General features: G+C 44.5%; 1 protein-coding gene across 2 annotated transcripts in view; it reads right to left on the bottom strand.

Moving 5' to 3' along the window:
* G3BP1 (G3BP stress granule assembly factor 1) overlaps nucleotides 1-23,286 on the bottom strand; it is a 75,965-nt gene that overhangs the window by 29,267 nt on the left and 23,412 nt on the right. The window contains exon 1 of one of the 2 annotated variants that reach the window (XM_089682803.1): nucleotides 7,852-8,006. The exons of the other annotated variant lie outside the window; for it this stretch is intronic. The gene's annotated coding sequence lies outside the window, so the exon portion shown is untranslated. Of the gene's footprint in view, nucleotides 1-7,851; nucleotides 8,007-23,286 lie in introns of those variants that run through there. 2 annotated transcript variants of the gene reach the window in all.

Raw genomic sequence — 23,286 nt, 5'->3', positions numbered from 1 at the left:
TGGGAACATGTCAAATTCGGCTACCTGCTCTCTCCCCCCCCCCCCCCCAAAGGTGCCAATCATTAATGGGGAGCAGGGGACAAAGCATTAAAGCAGAACTTCCCCTTTTGGGTGGAGCGCCACTAATGCTCACTCTCACAGGGAAGTCCCAAACCCATAGGGATACTAACACCTCCAGGCCGTCACTTGACACTGCAGGCTCTCTCCATTCCCAATGCTCAGCCAGCACTGCTCAAATCCAGGGGTACTGGCGGCCCCCCCCAACCTACTGACCCCAACCGTACCCAGTGGATGTTTAATTCGGATTCTGAATACCTAGAATGATAACTGCTAGTTCAGGGCTGTGGAAATTTTCAAAAAAACTACTTGTTCAGGGACTAAAATCAGTGTCACAAATGACAATCTACTTGCCCTGATAAAAAAATAAATTTTAACAAAAACCCGTATCTGCTTTAGGGTCCTTTCATCAGTTCAATCATGTTTTTTCAAAGAAAAAACAGGGGAGTTTACATCAGTTTTTAGTCATCACCTGTCAGCGGGGTTCCCCACTGACAGCTGAATGTAAAAAATAAATCATTTCAAAAACTTGCGTGGGGTCCCCCCCTCCATCCATACCAGGCCCTTTGGATCTGGTTTGGATTTTGAGGGGAAACCCCACACCAAAATTTAAAAAAGTCATGACTTAAGGTCAGGAAAAGGGGGCCCCCCTTCTCCTCCTGAACCATACCACATGCCCTCAACATGGGGGGTTGCCTCAACAAGGGTGAAGGGCCATTTCCCCAAAACCCTGGACTGTGGGTGTCTGCGGGCAGGGGGAATAATCGGAATCTGGAATCCCAGATCCCCCCCGTGTGAATGAGTATGGGGTACATGGCACACGTTTAGAAAAATCATTTAAGGCCTGAAGATTACGCAAAACTCCAAAACATTATATATTTTCTGAAATTAGAGGCCCTAGTGCAGGGGCCTCCAAACTGCAGCCCGCGTGCCAGATGTGGCCCTTTGCTTTCCTTTATCTGGCCCTCAGTGCACCATTCCTTCCACTGACGCCAACAATGGGGCACTATTCCACCCACGATAGAGCACGGTTCCTCCCACTGACACCAATGTAAATTTTTTATTCCCACTGATACCAGGGCATTTTGTACTCCGGCCCCCCCTAAAGTTTGAAGAGCAGTAAATTGGCCCTGTGTTTCGACACTTTGGAGACTCCTGCTCTGCAGAATAAAATAGTTAAAATTGTTTATGTCACACGATATTGTCACAAAGGAAAAATGCAAAATTTCAATAAAAAATACAATTGGATAATTTATTGCTTTTAGTGCCCTAAAATTAACAATTTTTTTTTGTAAAATATAAAAGATGAAGGTACATCAAGTAAATAGATTTTCAACATGTCAAACCTTAAATTTGCATGTGCTCGTGAAATGGCAACCCTATATTTTCTATAGGTGATGCTTTCAAAGCCCCTAATAGGTCATCAGTTTAGTGTTACGGAGGAGGTCTGGTGCTAGAATTATTGCTCTCATTCTGGCGTGTGCAGCGATCTTCATGCGTAGGCGCCCCAGCACATGCTTTTACGTTTGTACATAAGTACATATGTGGGGGTGGGGAAGCCTTGTAAAATTTTGGTGGGAGGTTATATATGTTTGGGTGTAACCAATAAAAAAAAACCCCACACCATCACATATGGGACAAAGTCTATGTGATGATTTTTGGTGACAGATTTTTTTTTTTTTTTTGAGACATCCAGGGTCTAAAAGACCCTGCTTGTCTCGCCTGTGCTCCCTGAGCTGTGTAAAAGCAATCGGGTGGCAGTGCTGTTGCCCGAATGCTTCCAAATGACAGGTGAGCCCTGTTGCCTGGCACCTGGAAGTACATGTGTTAGGTAATAGGAATTGAACATCCCTGTAGTTACTAGTATGCGTAGCCATCTACCAACCTGTCAAGCCATCAAATGGCTGGTGTCATCGCCGATCAACGTACACCATGACAACTGCAGATCAACCAGAGGCTAAGATGCCAGCATCCTTAGTTGTACAGGAGGCTTAGTTCTGACTTAAAGTGGAAGTAAACCCGATTTTTTTTTTTTAATAAAGGTTTACCTGAATATACCTTACATATCCCCTATACATGCACGGTTTAGGTGATATTTACAGCTGCAGTGCCCATGTCGTCACTGGTGCATGCATTGCTGTGCTGTCCATTGAGAGCCGTTCTGCAGCAGAGACATCATCACAACTAGGCCAAACGGCTCGTGAACACGGAAAGACCAGGTGAAGATGGAAGCCTCGGGAGTCATGACAGCACTCGGCTGAAGGACTTCATTTTCAGACCTTTCATAATGTGCTCTTAACTTACAAGGAGAAGTTTGGGGGGTTTTGCAGGGTTTGCTACCACTTTAAGTGATATAAAAGTAGAAATTGGGGCATAAACTTCTTTACATGTCCTTGTTCAGATTTCCTACCTTCACTGGATATATCATCCATATTCTGGTTCACACAGTAGTTGCTCTGAAATAGCCTATTCATTTTCGAATTAAACTGTTAATTTTCTTTGTTTGCATGCATGCAAGACCAGTGGCTGCAATGCCTCCTATTCCCCCAGTCACTGGTCCTGGCACATCCCTTCTGTAGTTCTTCCTCCAGGAAGCAGTGATGAAATTCAGCCCCACTTGCAGTGGTGGGTGCACCGAGACTCAGACACATTCACCATGTACAGGCCTAGTGTATCCATCCACATTCACTACAATTCCCTGTGGTTGATGGGAACTGTTGTTTACTTTTACTGTAGAGTTAAGAGGATCTGATGTATTCCCTGCTGTTACACCTCTTTCTTGGCAGAGCAGATGCTGTTATTTGAATTACAGAGGTAAGGTCATGAAAATGTATTTAGACTTTTCTCCTAAATGGTAAGGATTTTCAAAATTTAACTGTTTAGTGTATTCTGTAGGGGAGGAGTACTAATGGGTGATTTTTTTGTCCAGCCCAGAGTTTTTCTTTAAAGTTAGAAGTAAACATTACAGCTCAGCAATTCTCAGATGTGCTGGCTGCATTAGTGTTCTTTTCTAGGCTCTCATTTTCACCTGGTGATCTTGCTAGTAAGTGTTTTTCAACAGAACAAGCTGTCCTGCAGATATAATAGCTAAAAATGTTGAGAAACTAACATGGGTGCGTACAAAAAAAAAAAAAAAAAAAACCCACACACCACGGTTTACTGTAACAGATTACAAAGTGTGGAGTTTGTCTTCAATCTGTTAATGTATCTAAAACTGCTAGTACATCCAACACTGCCCTAACCCGAAATTAACACTTTTTCTGCCCAAATATGTGCCCCTGTGCTCCTTCACCCAAAGTGGGGGCACTCATACCAGGTGTGTGTAAAGCAGGTCTCAGATGGGTCGAAAATTCATCCACAGAATAATCGGCCAATTTTCGGATCGTTAGTGGGTGAATTTGTCGGCTGTTTTTCATGATTTTGACACATTTTTTTTTAATCGGTCATGTTGGGAAAAAAACAGCCGATTTTCACAACAATGATGGGCAAATCGACCGATCTTTTTACCGATTAAAAAAAAAAAAAAAATGCGCATGAGCCGTGACCTGCAAGAAAAAAAAAAGAAGAACATCTATATCTATTTGTACCCATTTCGGATACAGATATTTCTATTCGGATACAAAATAGATACAATGTTGCAACCGCAATACTTTTAAATGTCAAAAATAATAGCAGAGTGTCCCTGCAGAGAGCTCCGCTATTATGTTTGACATTTAAAAGTATTGCGGTTGCAACATTGTATCTATCTGTATCCGAATAAAAACATCTGTATCAGAAATGCATAATGTAGCAACTTGGCTATACTTTTAAATGTCAAATACAATAGCGGAGCTCTCTGTAGGGACACCGCTATTATATTTGCCGACCGTAGACAGGGCGAAAATCAGCCAATTTTTTTTACCAATGGTGGTAACGTCAGATTGAACGACCGATTTTCCGTTTTATTTTTTAAAAGCCGCCCGGTTTTTGCCCCGTCTAAGGCCTGCCTCACTGGCCAACTCACCAGGCAAAAAAGCCCCTAAAAAAATTCAGCCACCATAGCTAAGGATTGGTATGCTACAATATAAAATTTTTGGTTTACGATCACTTTAAATAAGGACCAATTATAAAATGATTTCATATTAATGTACCCTACATCAAAGTCAATCTGATTAGGTGACCTTTTAGATGGGGGGCCGCCGTCAACACGGACTTGTATATGTTAAAGTTGAAAGGCATAAATAGCCATTTTCCCTCATTTCAGATGGCGTAAGAAATGCTAGAAACGCTGTCAATTTCACTTTTGCTACATGTGTTGTGTTAGAGAAATCTACACATTTCCTGTCCCAAAGCCTCAGATCTATATCCCCTCCTGGATGTCATCAGAACAAGTTCCTCCAGTATGTCCTGAAATTTTGGTTGCCATTCAAATTAGGGTGGTCCATTTATCATATGCACAGTAAAGTGGACCTTCCACAAACAACCAAAAAAAAAAAAAACCAAACACCCATGGTCCCACAGGTGACATTACTATACCTCCTGGACACAAGTTTGGACCAAGGGAGTATTTTTTGGTGGGCCCGTTCACATTTTCACATGCATGTTGCACTAAGGTTTCATTCCGACATAGGCGGTGGGAAATCATGATTTCAAAAGGTGCTGCGACAATGTGAAATCACGCATCAGCACGTTCAGGTGCCATTAATTTCAATGGCACCTGAAACCACGGGGCCTTTTTTGACACAAGGCAATTGAAATGAAGGACATCTGAACACACTGATGCGTGATTTCACATTTTAAATAGTGCATTTTGAAAACAAGGCAATTCCTTCCACAATTTAAAGCGCCTGTATGTGAACGGAGCCTTAGACAGCACAATGAAAGCAACAGACTTTCAACCCTCAAAACTGTCTCAATTATCAGACAGGCCACTATGTTCCAATGCCGCAGTTCCTAGTATTGCTATTTAAATTGAATGACAACACATGCAACTTGTGTTGGGTTTAATGCGATGCACAGATGTAAAGTGGCCCTTATTCCTACTTGCAGCTATTTTTGTATGGGTGGCAGGAAAGCAGTCCTCCTATTCACATTGAAAGGATGCTAATGTGCATTTGAATAGGCTGCTTAATGTGCAAGAACAGGGACTTCTGCATTTTCCTAACACAATAACTCAGGTGTGCATGTGTTTAGGAAGGGGAGAAGCCATCACACTGAACATCAACATACAGGGTATGAATGGGCCCCAAGAAGAGAACAACTCTCCTTCAAAGGGGAAAAAACATCAAGAACGTGACAGGGGTTCTAACCCTTACCAAATCGAAATATTCCAGCTTTAGATACAAAGAAAATTATAGATTCTTTATTTGATTGAGCAGCCTTTCAGAGAATAAGATGTATTTAATGATCCATATCATTGAGCAGGTTTGATTAGCAGCGTTACATTCACATCTCTGTGTTCCTGGAGCACGCAAAAAAGCATTTGGCGCCATTAATGGTGGCTCAAGCGCAGCCAATGAACGGGCCAGAAAAAGATGCAGGAGCTTCTTAAGGGTGTGTGTTTGTAGGACCTACACTGATACGGAAGGAAAAAACACAACACACGCATTTGCAAAACGGAAAGCGTAAATGGGGCCTCAGAGGGGTGCTCCCCCATATCTCATCCTGAAAAATGGACTCTGCTCCCCACATTGTCCCCCCATAAACAGTATACAGATGAAGAGTTGTCCCCCCCCCCCCGCATAAACAGTATACAGATGAAGAGTTGTCCCCCCCCCCCATAACGGTATACAGATGAAGAGTTGTCCCCCCCCCATAACGGTATACAGATGAAGAGTTGCCCCCCCCCCCCCCATAACGGTAAACAGATGAAGAGTTGTCCCCCCCCCCCCATAACGGTATACAGATGAAGAGTTGTCCCCCCCCCCCATAACGGTATACAGATGAAGAGTTGTCCCCCCCCCCCCATAACGGTATACAGATGAAGAGTTGTCCCCCCCCCCCATAACGGTATACAGATGAAGAGTTGTCCCCCCCCCCCATAACGGTATACAGATGAAGAGTTGTCCCCCCCCCCCCATAACGGTATACAGATGAAGAGTTGTCCCCCCCCCCCCATAACGGTATACAGATGAAGAGTTGTCCCCCCCCCCCCATAACGGTATACAGATGAAGAGTTGTCCCCCCCCCCCCCATAACGGTATACAGATGAAGAGTTGTCCCCCCCCCCCCCATAACGGTATACAGATGAAGAGTTGTCCCCCCCCCCCATAACGGTATACAGATGAAGAGTTGTCGTCCCCCCCCCCCCCATAACGGTATACAGATGAAGAGTTGTCCCCCCCCCCCCCATAACGGTATACAGATGAAGAGTTGTCGTCCCCCCCCCCCCCATAACGGTATACAGATGAAGAGTTGTCCCCCCCCCCCCCATAACGGTATACAGATGAAGAGTTGTCGTCCCCCCCCCCCCATAACGGTATACAGATGAAGAGTTGTCCCCCCCCCCCCCCCATAACGGTATACAGATGAAGAGTTGTCCCCCCCCCCCCCATAACGGTATACAGATGAAGAGTTGTCCCCCCCCCCCCCATAACGGTATACAGATGAAGAGTTGTCCCCCCCCCCCATAACGGTATACAGATGAAGAGTTGTCCCCCCCCCCCCATAACGGTATACAGATGAAGAGTTGTCCCCCCCCCCCCATAACGGTATACAGATGAATTGTCCCCCCCCCCCCCATAACGGTATACAGATGAGTTGTCCCCCCCCCCCATAACGGTATACAGATGAGTTGTCCCCCCCCCCCATAACGGTATACAGATGAATTGTCCCCCCCCCCCCCATAACGGTATACAGATGAATTGTCCCCCCCCCCCCCATAACGGTATACAGATGAAGAGTTGTCCCCCCCCCCCCATAACGGTATACAGATGAAGAGTTGTCCCCCCCATAAAGGTATACAGATGAAGAGTTGTCCCCCCCATAAAGGTATACAGATGAAGAGTTGTCCCCCCCATAAAGGTATACAGATGAAGAGTTGTCCCCCCCATAAAGGTATACAGATGAAGAGTTGTCCCCCCCCATAAAGGTATACAGATGAAGAGTTGTCCCCCCCATAAAGGTATACAGATGAAGAGTTGTCCCCCCCATAAAGGTATACAGATGAAGAGTTGTCCCCCCCATAAAGGTATACAGATGAAGAGTTGTCCCCCCCATAAACGTAAACAGATGAAGAGTTGTCCCCCCCATAAACAGTAAACAGATGAAGAGTTGTCCCCCCCATAAACAGTAAACAGATGAAGAGTTGTCCCCCCCATAAACAGTAAACAGATGAAGAGTTGTCCCCCCCATAAACAGTAAACAGATGAAGAGTTGTCCCCCCCATAAACAGTAAACAGATGAAGAGTTGTCCCCCCCATAAACAGATGAAGTTGTCCCCCCCCCCCCCATAAATAGTATACAGATGAAGAGTCCCCCTACTAACCAGAAGGAGGTGGCTCAGTGCTCCCTCCATCAATCACAATGAAGACACGGTCTGGTATCCCCCAATGGAGCCCCCTATAACACCCCTTTCCCCTATTGGGAAGACTCGGTCACCGCTCACACGTGAAGGCGGCCATTATGAGGACAGGACTTCCTGGATACAGGCCGGCCACATACACGCCGCGAGGCGGAGACTGGCAGGTAGGTAGGCCGCAGGATGCACCGCGAGTCGTCTCAAGGAGAATAAAAATGAGGCCCGCGCTCCAGACTCCTCCCTCCACGCCTGTCCTCCTTCCTTCACCGTACCGAGCAGTCAGGAGACCGACATACCTGCTAAAGATCCGGCTTGGGGCGGGCTCTACGTTCCTGAGCAGCCTCGATTTACCTCACACAGCGTCGGCACAAGCAACGGCGTGCTCAGCTGCCGGCTACATATACCAGACCTACAACCTACCCTGCTAAGCCTCCCCGACCAATCACATCAATTATCCCCAAAATTTCGGAAGCCTATTCGTCTTTCAGCGCCTGGAAGGCGGAACAACGGCGTGACCGACCTGCCTATTAACCAATAAGAGTGTACAAGGGTTTCCGTAGGCGGGGTGCAATCGGAACAGGTCGCGAAGGACTACCAATAGCAGTAGACATCACATCGCGGAGGGCGAGGCTAACAGGGAGGCTCGCTGCCCACAAAGAGAGCCCGGGCCGGGTTGGCGCGTGGAGGTTCCCACACTAAAGCAGTGTGGTTGTGAAGAAAGGGGGCCCCTGCGAAACTGTGCAGGAGACCCCGGGAAGGATATAAAGAGAGGCGGGAAAAGGGCGCGCTGGCGAATCAGAATGACGGGACGGAGATGATTGACAGGAGAAGAAAGGATTTCTTAAAGCTAAAGCAACCCTTTGCCTGAGAACATACATGGTCATAAAACAGAACGCCCTCCTCAGTATTACCACCTACTGGAGAGGAACAGCTGGCCTCAAACAACATGAGGAGCCCAGAAGCTGAGCCATTAGTAGTAGCAGACCAGGGCCCTCCAAAACTGGAACAATACAGCAAATGGGACAAAGGAATGACCTCTGCCCCCCACCTCACAGTGTCCACTATAAACACACCTGACAACGCCACACAACCCCTTCCATCACCATGTCTGACTGACAACACACAACGCCATGGAGCTTGTGTAAGATACAAGTACCCACAACCACTGCACTTCATGTCCTTGGCTCAAAAAGAAAACATAGCCCTTCAAGCTGCAATGGCACATAAGGAGTTCTTAGAAGCACTTGAGGCATGCTAAAATGACACAATAATACCAACTGAGAGGCCACTTTAGCATGCCTTAAAGTGGCCCTAAAGTCTAACGCCAGCCATACACGGGTCAAATTCCAAACTCATTTTCTTTCGAAAATCTTTTGTAAGAATTTTTGTTCAAATTTTGCACCATTAGTGGGCCACAGCAAAGGTTGATTTTTGCGCAGCCATTGAATTTCAGTGATCGGGCATGATGGGCATTTTTTGAAAAACAAACACATTTCTAGTCAATGATAGAAGAACCGTGAGAGAAATGTCATTGAAAAAGAAATGAGCACGAGCTGTGACCTGGAATGAAAAGAAAATTCTTGGCCACGAAAGTTCTTTTCTGTAGCAATACAAGGTGAAATTAAGGGCTCATGTACGCGGGGCGTTTGGAAAACTCTTCTGAACGATGGAACCGACTGCTAGAAAACGTAGGTTAAAAAACGTCAGTTTAGCTGCATTTGCATACCGCGTTTAGAAGCGTTTGCATTTAGAAGCGTTTTTAAAAGATAACCTCAGGAGACCTTCCAAAATGCCCAGAATGCACTGAAAAATAGGAAATAATTAACGATTTCAGACATTTTGAGAGGAATAGAGAGAGCAGTATGTGTTGAGATGACCTGTCTTTTCTGGTTGTATTCACTATGGATCCCATCATAATGCGGTACACGTTCTACCTTTTTCTCCTTCACGCGAAACCTGGAACTGACTGCGCTGGTGTACCGGTCCATTTGAATACATGGAAAACACTTTGCATGCATTTCTGATGATGAAAAAAGGCTCTGGACAGCATCTGGATAAGGAACAGTTAAAAAACGCTTATAAATGCAAACGCTTATAAATGCAATTAACCGCGTTTACGAGCGTTTGACACGCCAGTAAAATCTACTCCTGAACGCAAGTTTGGTGCGTTCAAAAAACGACTGTAAACTCAACTGCCTATAAACGACAGTGTACATGGACACATAGGAAAACAAAGGAGAGTTCAGGGACTGCTGAAAAAAACGCTGAACAGGTCCTGAACGTCAGTTTAGCAGCTGCAGCGTACATGAGCCCTAAAGGCTTGGCTGGTTGAATTTCTAAATCAATGGTGGCACCATGGGATTGCAAGACACATAAAATTTCCAGTTTTCTAATGAAAATTTGTTCGGAATTCGAACCCATTTATGGCCTGCATAAGTGTTTTTTTTAGCTTTATGCATTAACCACCTCCCGCCCACCATAAAGTAATATGACGGACGCAAGGCGGTTCTCTCATTCTGGGAGGACGTCATATGACACCCATTCTAACCGCGCATGCGCAGCTGCCTGAGCGTGGAAATTGGTGGTGTGCTGTGTCTCTCGGGACACAGCAGATCACCAATCCACAGAAAGAGCTGAAGATATTGGCTCGGTCATGTGATCAGCTGTGTCCAATCACTGATCATCAGAGCACTGATGATCAGTGTGCCCTGATGATCAGAGTAGCCCCAGCTGTGCCACCTGTCAGTGTCCATCAGTGCCAGCTGTCAGTACTCATCAGTGCCACATCAATGCCACATATCAGTGCCCATCTGAGTTGCCTTTCAGTGTCACCTATCAGTGCTGCCAGTCAGTGCTGCCTATCAGTGCCCGTCAGTGCCACCTATCAGTGCTGCCTTTCAGTACCCATCAGTGATGCCTGTCAATGACCATCAGTGCCTCCACATCAGTGCCCATCAGTGCCACCTATCAGTGTCCATCAGTGCAGCCTATCAGTGCCCATCACTGCAGCCTCATTAGCACATATCAGTGAAGGAGAAAATTTACTTATTTGCTAAATTTTATAACAAAAACTAAGAAAAAAGGGGTTTTTTTTTCAAAATTTTCAAAGCTGAAAATTGGCCTGGACATGAAGTGGGTGAAAGTGCCCAGACATGAAGTGGGTGAAAGTGTCCGGAATTGAAGTGGGTGAAAGTGTCCGGAATTGAAGTGGGTGAAAGTGTCCGGAATTGAAGTGGGTGAAAGTGTCCGGAAATGAAGTGGGTGAAAGTGTCCAGAATTGAAGTGGGTGAAAGTGTCCAGAATTGAAGTGGGTGAAAGTGTCCGGAATTGAAGTGGTTAAGCTATACTGTAAGGCAGGGGTAGGCAACCTGCGGCTCTCTAGCTGTTGTGAAACTACATTTCCCATGAGGCATTGCAACATTACAAAACTGACAGTTACAGCTATGACTTGCAGAGGTATGATGGAACCTGTAGTCCTGCAACTGCTGGAGAGCCGCAGGTTGCCTACCCCTGCTGTAAGGGATTTATAAAGTCCTATCATTTACAGCTCTGCTTTCCAAGTAGCCCCAGCAGTCTATTTTAGCTTGAGGCTTGCTCTGGGTCCTAAACCATCCTTCAGCTCCAACTAGGTGGTTTAAGAAGCCTCAGAGGCACGTGTACCCCCAAACAGTGAGCAGGGTTGCCAACCTCCAGCAACTTTTTGTACTGACAGAACATGGAAATTTTCTGACAGAGCACTTTTTTTACTGACAACCTGAAAAAAATGACAGAACTATTAGAAACTAAAACAATCAATATTTAAACAGAATAAACACAATCTCTAAACACTGACAGTACCCATGACAGCCGTGGCCTGGCTTACACAAGTCAAGGCAGCATGATAAATTATCAGGCACCCTGCTAGGATACAGTTGAAAAACAAGTTCTGGTATGTATGCCAAAGAGAGCAATGGGCATGACCAGATTGCTTCTAATCATGGGAGCGGCCAAAAAGAAGACGATTAAATGGAACCACTCCCTAACCACCTACTTCTAAATCAGTGGTCTCCAAACTGCAGCCCATTGTTTGCCTTTGTCCGGCCCTTGGGGCACTAATCCTCCCATTGACACTAGCAATGGGGCAATAATTTCTGCACTGACACCAACAATGGGGTGTTAATCCTTCCACTGACATCAACAATGGGACACTATTCTTCCCAAGGACACCAATGATGGGGCACTATTCCTCCCACTGACACCAAGGAAGGGGCACTATTCCTCCCACTGACACCAATGACAGGGCACTAATCCTTCCACTGACAGTAATGATGGGGCACTATTCCTCCCACTGACACCAAGGAAGGGGCACTATTCCTCCCACTGACACCAATGACAGGGCACTAATCCTTCCACTGACAGTAATGATGGGGTACTATTCCTCCCACTGACACTAACGATGGGGTGCTATTCTTCCCACTGACACCAACGATGGGGCGCTATTCTTCCCACTGACACCAATGATAGGGCACTAATCCTTCCACTGACAGCAATGATGGGGTACTATTCCTCCCACTGACACTAACGATGGGGCTCTATTCTTCCCACTGACACCAACGATAGGGCACTAATCCTTCCATTGACAACAATGACGCGGTACTATTCCTCCCACTGACGCCATTGATGGGGCACTATTCCTCCCACTGACACCAATGATGGGCCGCTATTCCTCCCACTGACACCAATGATGGAACACTATTCCACTGACATCAACAATAGGGAACTAATGATTCCCTTAATACTAAAGATGGGACATTGTTTGTTCCACTGATGTCAGGACATTTACTACTCCCACTGGCCATGGTTCGGCACCACTAAAGTCTGAAGCTAGTAAACTGGCCCTTTGTTTATAAAGTGTGGAGACCCCTGCTGTAAATGAACATAGCAGCTTCTTGGGTGAGTACACATTGCCAAGGCCTTGATGCTTAGCTTCATAGTGCGGTCATTTTAACACGCGATATCAAGTTTCATAGGTGGTATTGTCTGTCAAACTGGCCTGTTGAGCTCAATGGGGTTGCACAGCAGCCCCCAGCCAAATGCTTAGCTTGCGCTTGTGACACAAAATTTCAATGCAAAATTCCTATTCAGCTGGGAAAAAAAACACATTCAGGAGGCAGCAGTATTACCTCCCGCTCTAACAGTGGGAGGGACTTAAAGTGGCATTAAATAACGGGAGAGTGCGTTAAGTACAAAGTGCAGGGTTCATGTGTGCACTACATATACAGAGTGCAGCTTTAAAATGTGCGCTACATACAGAGGGCCAGATTCAAGTGTGTGCTAAATACAGAATGCAGGGTTCAGGGGTGTGCTGCATACAGAGTGCAGGGTCCAGGGGTGCACTGTATACAGAGTTCAGGATTTAGGGTTGCACTACATACAGAGTGCAGGGTTCAAGTGTTTGCTACATACAGAGTGCAGGGTTCAAGTGTTTGCTACATACAGAGTGCAGGTTTCAAGTGTGTGATACATATAGAGTGCAGTGTTCAAGTGTGCGTTACATACAGAGTGCCGGGTTCAGGGGTGCGCTGCATACAGAGTGCAGGAATCAGGGGTGCACTGCATAAAAAGTGCAGGATTCAGGGGTGCACTGCATACAGAGTGCAGGTTTAAATTGTGCGCTGCATACAGAGTGCAGGGTTCAAGTGTTTTCTACATACAGAGTGCAGGTTTCAGGGGTGTGCTGCATACAGTGTGCAGGGTTCAAGTGTGTGATACATACAGAGTGCAGGGTTCAAGTGTGTGCTACATACAGAGTGCAGGGTTCAAGTGTGTGCTACATACAGAGTGCAGGGTTCAAGTGTGTGCTACATACAGAGTGCAGGGTTCAAGTGTGTGATACATACAGAGTGCCGAGTTCAGGGGTGCACTGCTTACAGAGTGCAAGATTCAGGGGTGCACTGCATACAAAGTGCAGGATTCAGGGGTGCGCTGCATACAGAGTGCAGGATTCAGGGGTGTGCTACATACAGAGTGCAGGTTTAAATTGTGCACTGCATACAGAGTGCAGGGTTCAAGTGTTTGCTACATACAGAGTGCAGGGTTCAAGTGTGTGCTGCATACAGAGTGCAGGGTTCAAGTGTGTGCTGCATACAGAGTGCAGGGTTTAGGGTTGCACTGCATATGGAGTGCAGGGTTCAGTGGTGCCCTGCATACAGAGTACAGCCCCCTTTTCCCCCAAATTTCCCCCTCCCCCAGTATAGTTCTCTACTCCCAGCCCCTCCCCCTCCTTGATAGTACCTGATAGAGAACTGTGACTGCAAAAGAGCAGGATAGGTTACTCAGGACAGTGTAGTGTATCTGTACAGCCATGGACACTCAGGTTCAGGCGCTGTAGCCACCAGGCAAGCACCAGGTTCCAACTACCTGTCTATGCAGAGAGGCAGCAGGTGGAGCACAGCTGAGATCCCTCCGCAGCTGGAACTAAAGGAGCAGACTCGGCAAATGCAACCGCCTGCTCCTTCTGCCGCCAGCTCCAGCCTGCTTCCATTTAAAAATAATCCCAGCTGGCTCCAAACTCTGCCTGGATAAGTGGCTGCAAGTGCTGTGTCAAGCTGTCAAGGGATTCTTCAACCCTAACCTACCTGAAAAAACTGATTGTTACTGACATAACATTTCTCTAAGAGACATTTACTGACAGCTATAAAAATCGCTGATTATTACAAACTGTCAGTACATTTACTGACGGTTGGCAACCCTGAGAGTGTGGCCTTGTAAGTATGTACAGAATGTACACATAAGCATCCATATTTAATTCATTCATACCAGCATGCATGTGTTTAGTGTTGAAATGACAAGCTTTATAAGTCCATTGAACTGAGAGACTCAATCTGGATTGGTTCCAGAGTGCACAATCCAAGTCAATACACCAGAAACATAGATTGCAGGATCTTTTTGTCAATGAGCTGCAATGCACTGCATTGGTGTGAAGGGATTCTCATAAAAAGTTAGTCTCTGATATCTGTATTTTGCTGGTGCTGAAAAAGGCCGAATAATGCAACAGTAAGCATCTTGTGTGAACAAGCCCTATACCATGGTCCCCTCAAAAGGCGACACATTGAATACAATACTTCTCGTCTAGTGATCATTATCAATTAGAGAGGCTTATTTTTCTAAAATCAAATTAAACCTGTCTGAGAGAATGGAACAGTGAACAAAATAAGGATACCCATTCTGGGACCAAAAAAGGTTAAACTATAACTAAAGGCAAAACTTGTTTTAATTCTGGATAGAGCAGAGAGGGATGAGAACACCTGTCAGTTTTTATTGCCATCTGTGCCCCTTTTAGGCAGTTTTACCCTCACTATTTGTCCTGTTTGCCATTATCTAGAAAGTGAAAGAAAATCCTACATTTTGGGTTGTCCCCAGAAAAGTAATTGAGGGGAAATCTTCCAATAGGGACACTAGTTCTGGTGACCTGGGGGGGACCCCGAGGAATTCCCCTATTTTACAGGGATATGGGAACTGCTAGAGACATAAATACTGTATATACACACACTACCCAGGTTGAACTGGATGGACTGATGTCTTTATTCAACCGAACTATGTAACTACATAGTTAAGTAGCAGAGGGGGTTGTTAATTAGTTTCAGTTGCTTTGGTGTTAATGAAATTAACAACATGTGCACTAGATGGGCAACAATGAGACGGTTCCCAAAACAGGAATGGTTTTACAGGTGGAGGACAATGAAATGTATTGTCCTACTCATCTTTTCTGACTATTTTTCACTAGTTTTGCATTTGGCTAGGGTCAGTGTCACTACTGGTAGCATGAGGTGATACTTGGACCCTACAGAGGTTGCACAGGCAGTCTAACTCCTCCAGGATGGCACATCAATATGTGCCATTGTCAGAAGGTTTGCTGTGTCTCCCAGGACAGTCTAAAGAGCATGGAGGAGATTCCAGGAGACAAGCAGTTACTGTAGGAGAGCTGGACAGGGCTGTAGAAGGTCCTTAACCCATCAGTAGGACCGGTATCTGCTCCTTTGTGCAAGGAGGAACAGGATGAGCACTGTCTCAATTAAAGTGTTACTAAACCCCGGACCCTGCATCCACTATATCTGGTCTCCCACAGTACACACAACATGAAAGTGCAGTTATTTTAGTAAATATAAACTGCTAAATACCTTTTCTCATCAGAAGTTAGAGCAATCTTGTGACTTCTATCAGTATCCAGCCCATCACTAGCTAAAGGTTGTAGGAGGAGTTTTTGTTCTGCTCTAAGAGGATGGAAATCCCCTGACCTCTGTCTGGACAGTGCTGATTGGCGTCAATGTGGAAAGAAGCCTCCAAACTCCAAGCAGATATCTTTTGCGTCCAAGAGTCTCATTTCCATGCCACACATACTCTCAGGTGCTCTCATAAGGATTACCTGCATGTTTTTTTAGCATCTGCCTCATGTTAAAAAAGAGAGTGCTTATAGGTATAAAGAACTCTCTTGCCTTCCAGCTCAAAGATGACATCCTGGACCCTCTTGGCAGATTCATCATACTCACATGTGACATCAACATACAACCCTTCACCCTGGTCAACATATATGCTCCAAATTCCTATCCTATCTGTTTTCTCCGTAAGACTTTATGTAAAATTCATAAGGCCACCTACTGATTTGTGGAGATTTCAATGCCTTAGCAGATCTGATGATGGACTCATCAAAACCACTCAAACGGTCAATTCCTACTCTTGGCCCACTTCTTCACTCTGAAGACCTGTATGATGTTTGGCACCTCCCTCACAGAGCGAAGAAAGACTTCACCTTCTTTTCTGCCAGACATACCATCTGTGCCCTTATTGACCACTTTTTGGTCGATAAATGGCTGCTCCAACAAACATCCTCTTCTTCTATAGCAGACATTACCTGGTCGGACCATACTGCCATCTCCACCTCTGTGGAGGAAAAAGATGCCTACGCACCTGTGCGCCTTTGGTGTTGTAATTCCAAGCTTATTAGTGAACCTTCTAATGTTTCATTTCTGATTCAACATCTCAGGGAGTATTTTGAAATTAATGCTACCCCCCAATGGAGATCCCTTTATATTATGGAATGCTCATAAAGTGTTATTGAGAGGAATTATCCTTCAAGTCTGTGCTAAAAAAAAACCCATTCTCAGCGCCTAGATGCAAAACTATTAGAAATTCACAAACTGAAGTCACCTAATAAAACCCAACGTGATCCCTCGCATTCATCTACCCTTCTTAAACTCAGACTACAACTGTGAGGTACAGTTTCAAGAAAAAGTATGTGAACCCCGTGGGATTACGTGGAGTTTTGCATGAATTGGGCATAAAATGTGCTCTGAACGTCATCTAAGTCACAACAATAGAAGAACACAGTCTGCTGAACATAATACTACACAAACATTAGATGTTGCCATGGTTTAATTGCACATAACATGTAAACATTCACAGTGCAGGGAGGAAAAAGTATGTGAACCTTTGGACTTAATAACTGGTTGACCCTCCTTTGGCAGCAATAACCTCAACCAAACGTTTCCTGTAGTTGCAGATCAGACCTGCACAACGATCTGGAGTCATTTTGGACCACTCCTCTTCACAAAACTGTTTCAGTGTAGCAATATTCTTGGGATGTCTGGGGTGAATCGCTCTCTTAAGGTCATGCCACAGCATTTCAATCGGGTTGAGGTCAGGACTCTGACTGGGCCACTCCAGAAGGCGTATTCTGTGCTGTTGCAGCCATTTTTGTTGAATTACTTGTATGCTTTGGGTCATTGTCCTATTGCATCACCCATCCTCTGCGGAGCTTCAGTTGGCGGACAGATGGTGGTACGTTTTCCTGCAAAATGTCTTGATAAACTCTGGAATTCATTTTCCCATCAATGACAACAATCCGTGCAGGCCCTGAGGCAGCAAAGCAGCCCCAAACCATGATGCTCCCTCCGCCATGTTTTACAGTGGGGATGAGGTTTTGATGTTGGTGTGTTGTGCCTTTTTTTCTCCACACATAGTGTTGTGTGTTCTTCCCAAACAACTCAATCTTGGTTTCATCTGTCCACAGTATATTTTGCCAGTAGTGCTGTGGGACATCCAGGAGCTCTTTTGCAAACTTCAAACGTGCTGCAATATTCTTTTTGGACAGCAATGGCTTCCTCCGTGGTGTCCTCCCATGTACTCCATTCTTGTTTAATGTTTTCCTTATTGTAGATGTGTCAACAAAAATGTTAGCATGTGCCAGAGATTTCTGTAGGTCTTTAGCTGACACTCTGGGATTCTTTTTACCTCATGCAGCATTCTGCGCTGTGCTCTTGCAGTCATTTTTACAGGACGACCACGCCTAGGGAGAGTAGCAACAGTGCTAAACTTTCTCCATTTGTAGACAATCTGTCTTACCGTGGACACATGAACATCAAGGCTTTTGGAGATACTTTTGTAACCCTTTCCAGCTTCATGCAAGTCAACAATTCTTGATCGTAGGTCTTCTGAGAGCTCTTTTCTGCGAGGCATGGTTCACATCAGACAGTGCTTCTTGAAACCAGTAAACCCAAAACAGGTTTTTTAAGGGCAGGACAGCTGTCAGCAACACATCAAATATCATCACACTGATTGGATTCAAGGCTGGCTCACTCCTGGCTCCAATTAGCTCTGGGAGAAGTCACTAAGCTAGGGCCTCACATACTTTTTCCTGTCTGCACTGTGAATGTTTACATGTTATGTGCAATTAAACCATGGCAACTTCTAATGTTTGTGTAGTATTATGTTCAGCAGACTGTGTTCTTCTATTGTTGTGACTTAGATGACGTTCAGAGCACATTTTATGCCCAATTCATGCAAAACTCCACGTAATCCCAAGGGGTTCACATACTTTTTCTTGCAACTGTATCTTATTTGAACAATTTGAACACTATGCTAGTGGAAATCGTGCAAGTAAATTACTTGCACATAGACTGAAAGCCCACCGGTCCAAAATGAAAATATCGCACCTTATTTACCCTGTCACCACTTCCAAGATAATCAATCCCCAAGATATTGCTAACTCCTTCATGGACTACTACAGCTCCTTATACAACCTTAAAGATGAACATCACACTCCACAACCTACCCCTCAAGATATCAACAGTTTCTTAGCTCGGCTTCAGCTCCCAAATCTCTCTACTGATCATCTCTCTAAACTTGATGCCCCAATTATAGCTAATGAAATCACTAAAATTATAGATTCCTTTCTGGCTGGGAAAGCCCCTGGCCCTGATGGTTTCACAAACGACTATTATAAATTATTTACAGAACAATTGGCACCTCATATGCAAAATATCTTTCAACTAGCTTTTGCAAAGGCATCCTTTCCCCGAGATGCTGAAGGCGTATGTTGTTACTATACCTAAACCTGGTAAAGATCCAACAAACCCTGCTAACTTTAGACCTACATCTCTGCTTAATTCTGATTTCAAAATGTATGCAAAACTTATAGCAGGGCGTTTGTTTCTAACCTATCGGAGTTGATCAATCCTGACCAATATGGGTTTACTAGGGGTAGACAGGCCTCAAATGCCACTAGGTGGATTGTTAATCTCCTGCACCACACTGGGTCCAGTTGAACTCCCTCTCTGCTCCTTTGTTTGGACGCAGAGAAGGCTTTCCACAGTATACACTGGGGCTATATGTAAAAAGTGTTGAAAAAATTTGGTTTTCAAGGGCTCATATTTTCGGCCATCATGGCCTTATACTCCTGCCCATCTGCCCAGGTCTTCACATCTAATCTTCTATCCAAAAACTTTGACATTACTAATGGCACCCACCAAGGATGCCCCCTCTCTCCCTCTATATTCAACCTTTTAATTGAACCCTTAGCTGAAGCAGTACGCTCCCACCCTCTGATGAAAGGGTTCCAAATAGGCCAAACCGCCCATACAATTCATCAATTTGTAGACAATATTATCTTATTGCTAACATTTCCTAACAATTCCCTACACCATGCCCACCAACTACTTTTATGGTTCAGTGCCATCTCCTATTACAAGGTGAACTGCTCTAAATCTTTAATTCTAGAACTTAGTGTCCCTAAAACTCAAAAACAATCTTTGCAAAAATCATTCCCTTTCTCCTGGAGCTCTCATGGTGTTCCTTATCTGGGCATTAAACTCACTCCTCGCACATCTCAATTGGCTGCACACAACTTAGACACTCTGCATAAAAAGCTAACCCAGGAACTAGCTCAATTGTCAATTTGAATTATCATGGTCGGGGCACCTTGCATCTTTTAAGATGCTAATTCTCCCCCAAATACTCTATCTTTTCAGAACTTTAGCAATCCCCTTCTCAGCAAAACAGCTACTCATACTCAACAATATGCTTAAAAAGTTTGTATGGCAAGGCAAGAGAGCGAGATGCTCGCACTCTCTTCTACTTAAACATAGGAATGCTGGTGGCATGGGACTAGTGAACTTTAAGGATTATTATTTAGCAACACACCTAGACCAGCTTAAACATTGGATTAACCCAGTAAATCCTCTTCCTTGGGTAGAAATTGAAAGAACCCTTCTCGTAACACCTTGTTGATAGCAGATCTATGGCTCCCCTTTCCTTTGAAAGGTTTGTCCCCACCCATTAAGGGCCAGGCTGCTGGCATGGAGAGCCCTGCACACTAGTCCTCATGCAAAGTGCCTTGATACCCCAGTGTGTTTTCCCATTGAAGCTTTACATTATCTTATACCATTAAATTTTATATCCGGTTACTTAGTGATATATTAAGTGATGGCAAACTCCTTGATCTGGAGAAATTGAAGTTGAGATTTGGACTAACGTCTCATGACCACTATACATGTTATAGAATTCAACATCTTCTTAAGTATTCCCCACCCCCTGCTATAAAGATGCCTAAACAGCTACTAGACTTTTATCTCTCACCTACTTCTAAACGCAAAGGAATTTCTCTTATTTACAATTTACTGCAAGAGAAATTGATCTTCCATAAATGTAAACCATTTAAACAATGGGAGGAGGACTTAAATTCCTCTTTCTCCACTTCTCAGTGGAGTACTGCCTTGAGGTCTATTTACAAAGCGACAAATTGTATACAACATTGGGAGTTAACCCAAAAAATTGCACTTTGCTGGTATTTCACACCTCTACGCTTAGCCAAAATCTCATCTGCACATCTCACCCTCTCTGTTGGAGAGGTTGTGGTCAAACTGGCAACCCCATACATACAGTTGCAAGAAAAGTATGTGAACCCCTTGGGATTACGTGGAGTTTTGCATGAATTGGGCATAAAATGTGCTCTGAACGTCATCTAAGTCACAACAATAGAAGAACACAGTCTGCTGAACATAATACTACACAAACATTAGATGTTGCCATGGTTTAATTGCACATAACATGTAAACATTCACAGTGCAGGGAGGAAAAAGTATGTGAACCTTTGGACTTAATAACTGGTTGACCCTCCTTTGGCAGCAATAACCTCAACCAAACGTTTCCTGTAGTTGCAGATCAGACCTGCACAACGATCTGGAGTCATTTTGGACCACTCCTCTTCACAAAACTGTTTCAGTGTAGCAATATTCTTGGGATGTCTGGGGTGAATCGCTCTCTTAAGGTCATGCCACAGCATTTCAATCGGGTTGAGGTCAGGACTCTGACTGGGCCACTCCAGAAGGCGTATTCTGTGCTGTTGCAGCCATTTTTGTTGAATTACTTGTATGCTTTGGGTCATTGTCCTATTGCATCACCCATCCTCTGCGGAGCTTCAGTTGGCGGACAGATGGTCGTACGTTTTCCTGCAAAATGTCTTGATAAACTCTGGAATTCATTTTCCCATCAATGACAACAATCCGTCCAGGCCCTGAGGCAGCAAAGCAGCCCCAAACCATGATGCTCCCTCCGCCATGTTTTACAGTGGGGATGAGGTTTTGATGTTGGTGTGCTGTGCCTTTTTTTCTCCACAGATAGCGTTGTGTGTTCTTCCCAAACAACTCAATCTTGGTTTCATCTGTCCACAGTATATTTTGCCAGTAGTGATGTGGAACATCCAGGTGCTCTTTTGCAAACTTCAAACGTGCTGCAATATTCTTTTTGGACAGCAATGGCTTCCTCCGTGGTGTCCTCCCATGTACTTCATTCTTGTTTAATGTTTTCCTTATTGTAGATGTGTCAACAAAAATGTTAGCATGTGCCAGAGATTTCTGTAGGTCTTTAGCTGACACGCCTAGGGAGAGTAGCAACAGTGCTAAACTTTCTCCATTTGTAGACAGTCTGTCTTACCGTGGACACATGAACATCAAGGCTTTTGGAGATACTTTTGTAACCCTTTCCAGCTTCATGCAAGTCAACAATTCTTGATCGTAGGTCTTCTGAGAGCTCTTTTCTGCGAGGCATGGTTCACATCAGACAGTGCTTCTTGAAACCAGTAAACCCAAAACAGGTGTGTGTTTTTTAAGGGCAGGACAGCTGTCAGCAACACATCCAATATCATCACACTGATTGGAGTCAAGGTTGGCTCACTCCTGGCTCCAATTAGCTCTGGGAGAAGTCATTACGCTAGGGCCTCACTTACTTTTTCCTCCCTGCACTGTGAATGTTTACATGTTATGTGCAATTAAACCATGGCAACATCTAATGTTTGTGTAGTATTATGTTCAGCAGACTGTGTTCTTCTATTGTTGTGACTTAGATGACGTTCAGAGCACATTTTATGCCCAATTCATGCAAAACTCCACGTAATCCCAAGGGGTTCACATACTTTTTCTTGCAACTCTATGTTCTGGTGCTGCAAATGCATTGAAAGCTTCTGGAAAAAGATATTTCACTTAATGTCTAAAAATTACAGGATTCAAATTTTGCAATCTTGAATCTAGGAATTGAAAATATACCCCACCGTTTACATATGATAGTCAGGCACATACTTTGGCAGCCAGACTCACGATTGCCAAAAACTGGAAAGCCCAATATGCTCCCAATCTCTCAGATGTGATTACCCTTACCAAAATCCACCACTCATATGAACGCACCTTGGCAAAATGGAGTGGGAAGATAAGGCACTTTGCCTCCTTTGGCATCCTTGGTCCACTTAGATCCATAAAAAATAAAGTGGACTACAATAACTCCTGATTGTTGCTGTTTATCTAGTATTTACAGTGCTTAAAGACCTGATGTCCCCATAGCTATGCTAACATTAATGTTTCCTTTCATGCTTGTATATTATGCTACTTTCATTCATCTAATGTTCCCGCTAACTACTGTTTCCTTGTATATTGCTTAAAATATAATGAAGACTTAATGATAAAAAAAAAATTATTAAGAGTATCAATTTAAAAAGCTTATATTGGTAAGGTAAGGCAAGCTATAGATGATGAAATTCTCTTTCCTTCAACCATGGGTGCGGGGAGATGTCGCTGCTGGAAGAACACAGTGATTACTGCTAGCGCTATAGCCGCTGGAAATAATCGCATCCTAAAAATCCAACATGCTGGTTGTACCCAAGTCAAATTGATGGATCGACTTGGGTAAAATCAGCCTGCCCATAGATGGATCAAATCTGGGCCGGTCCTTACTGAACTGGACGAAATTCAAACCATCTATGGCTGGATTAAGATACCAGAATGTCACATATTGCACTGTCAGTTTTACCCTAAACAGACATTTTCCAGCTCACAGGGCAACAATCTAGGCACCTGCAGACAAAGTGATTGTCACTGCAGCAGGTTAACTCTGCTGTTAACTTCTAACTCACACATACACAACGGTAA

Source organism: Staurois parvus, unplaced genomic scaffold (assembly GCF_062004578.1).
Source record: "Staurois parvus isolate SC_StPar_1 unplaced genomic scaffold, SC_StPar_1.0 ptg000298l, whole genome shotgun sequence".
NCBI classification, from domain to species: Eukaryota; Metazoa; Chordata; class Amphibia; order Anura; family Ranidae; genus Staurois; species Staurois parvus.
Note: the sequence above shows the minus strand (reverse complement) of the source record. Positions and strands in the feature narration are given on the sequence as shown.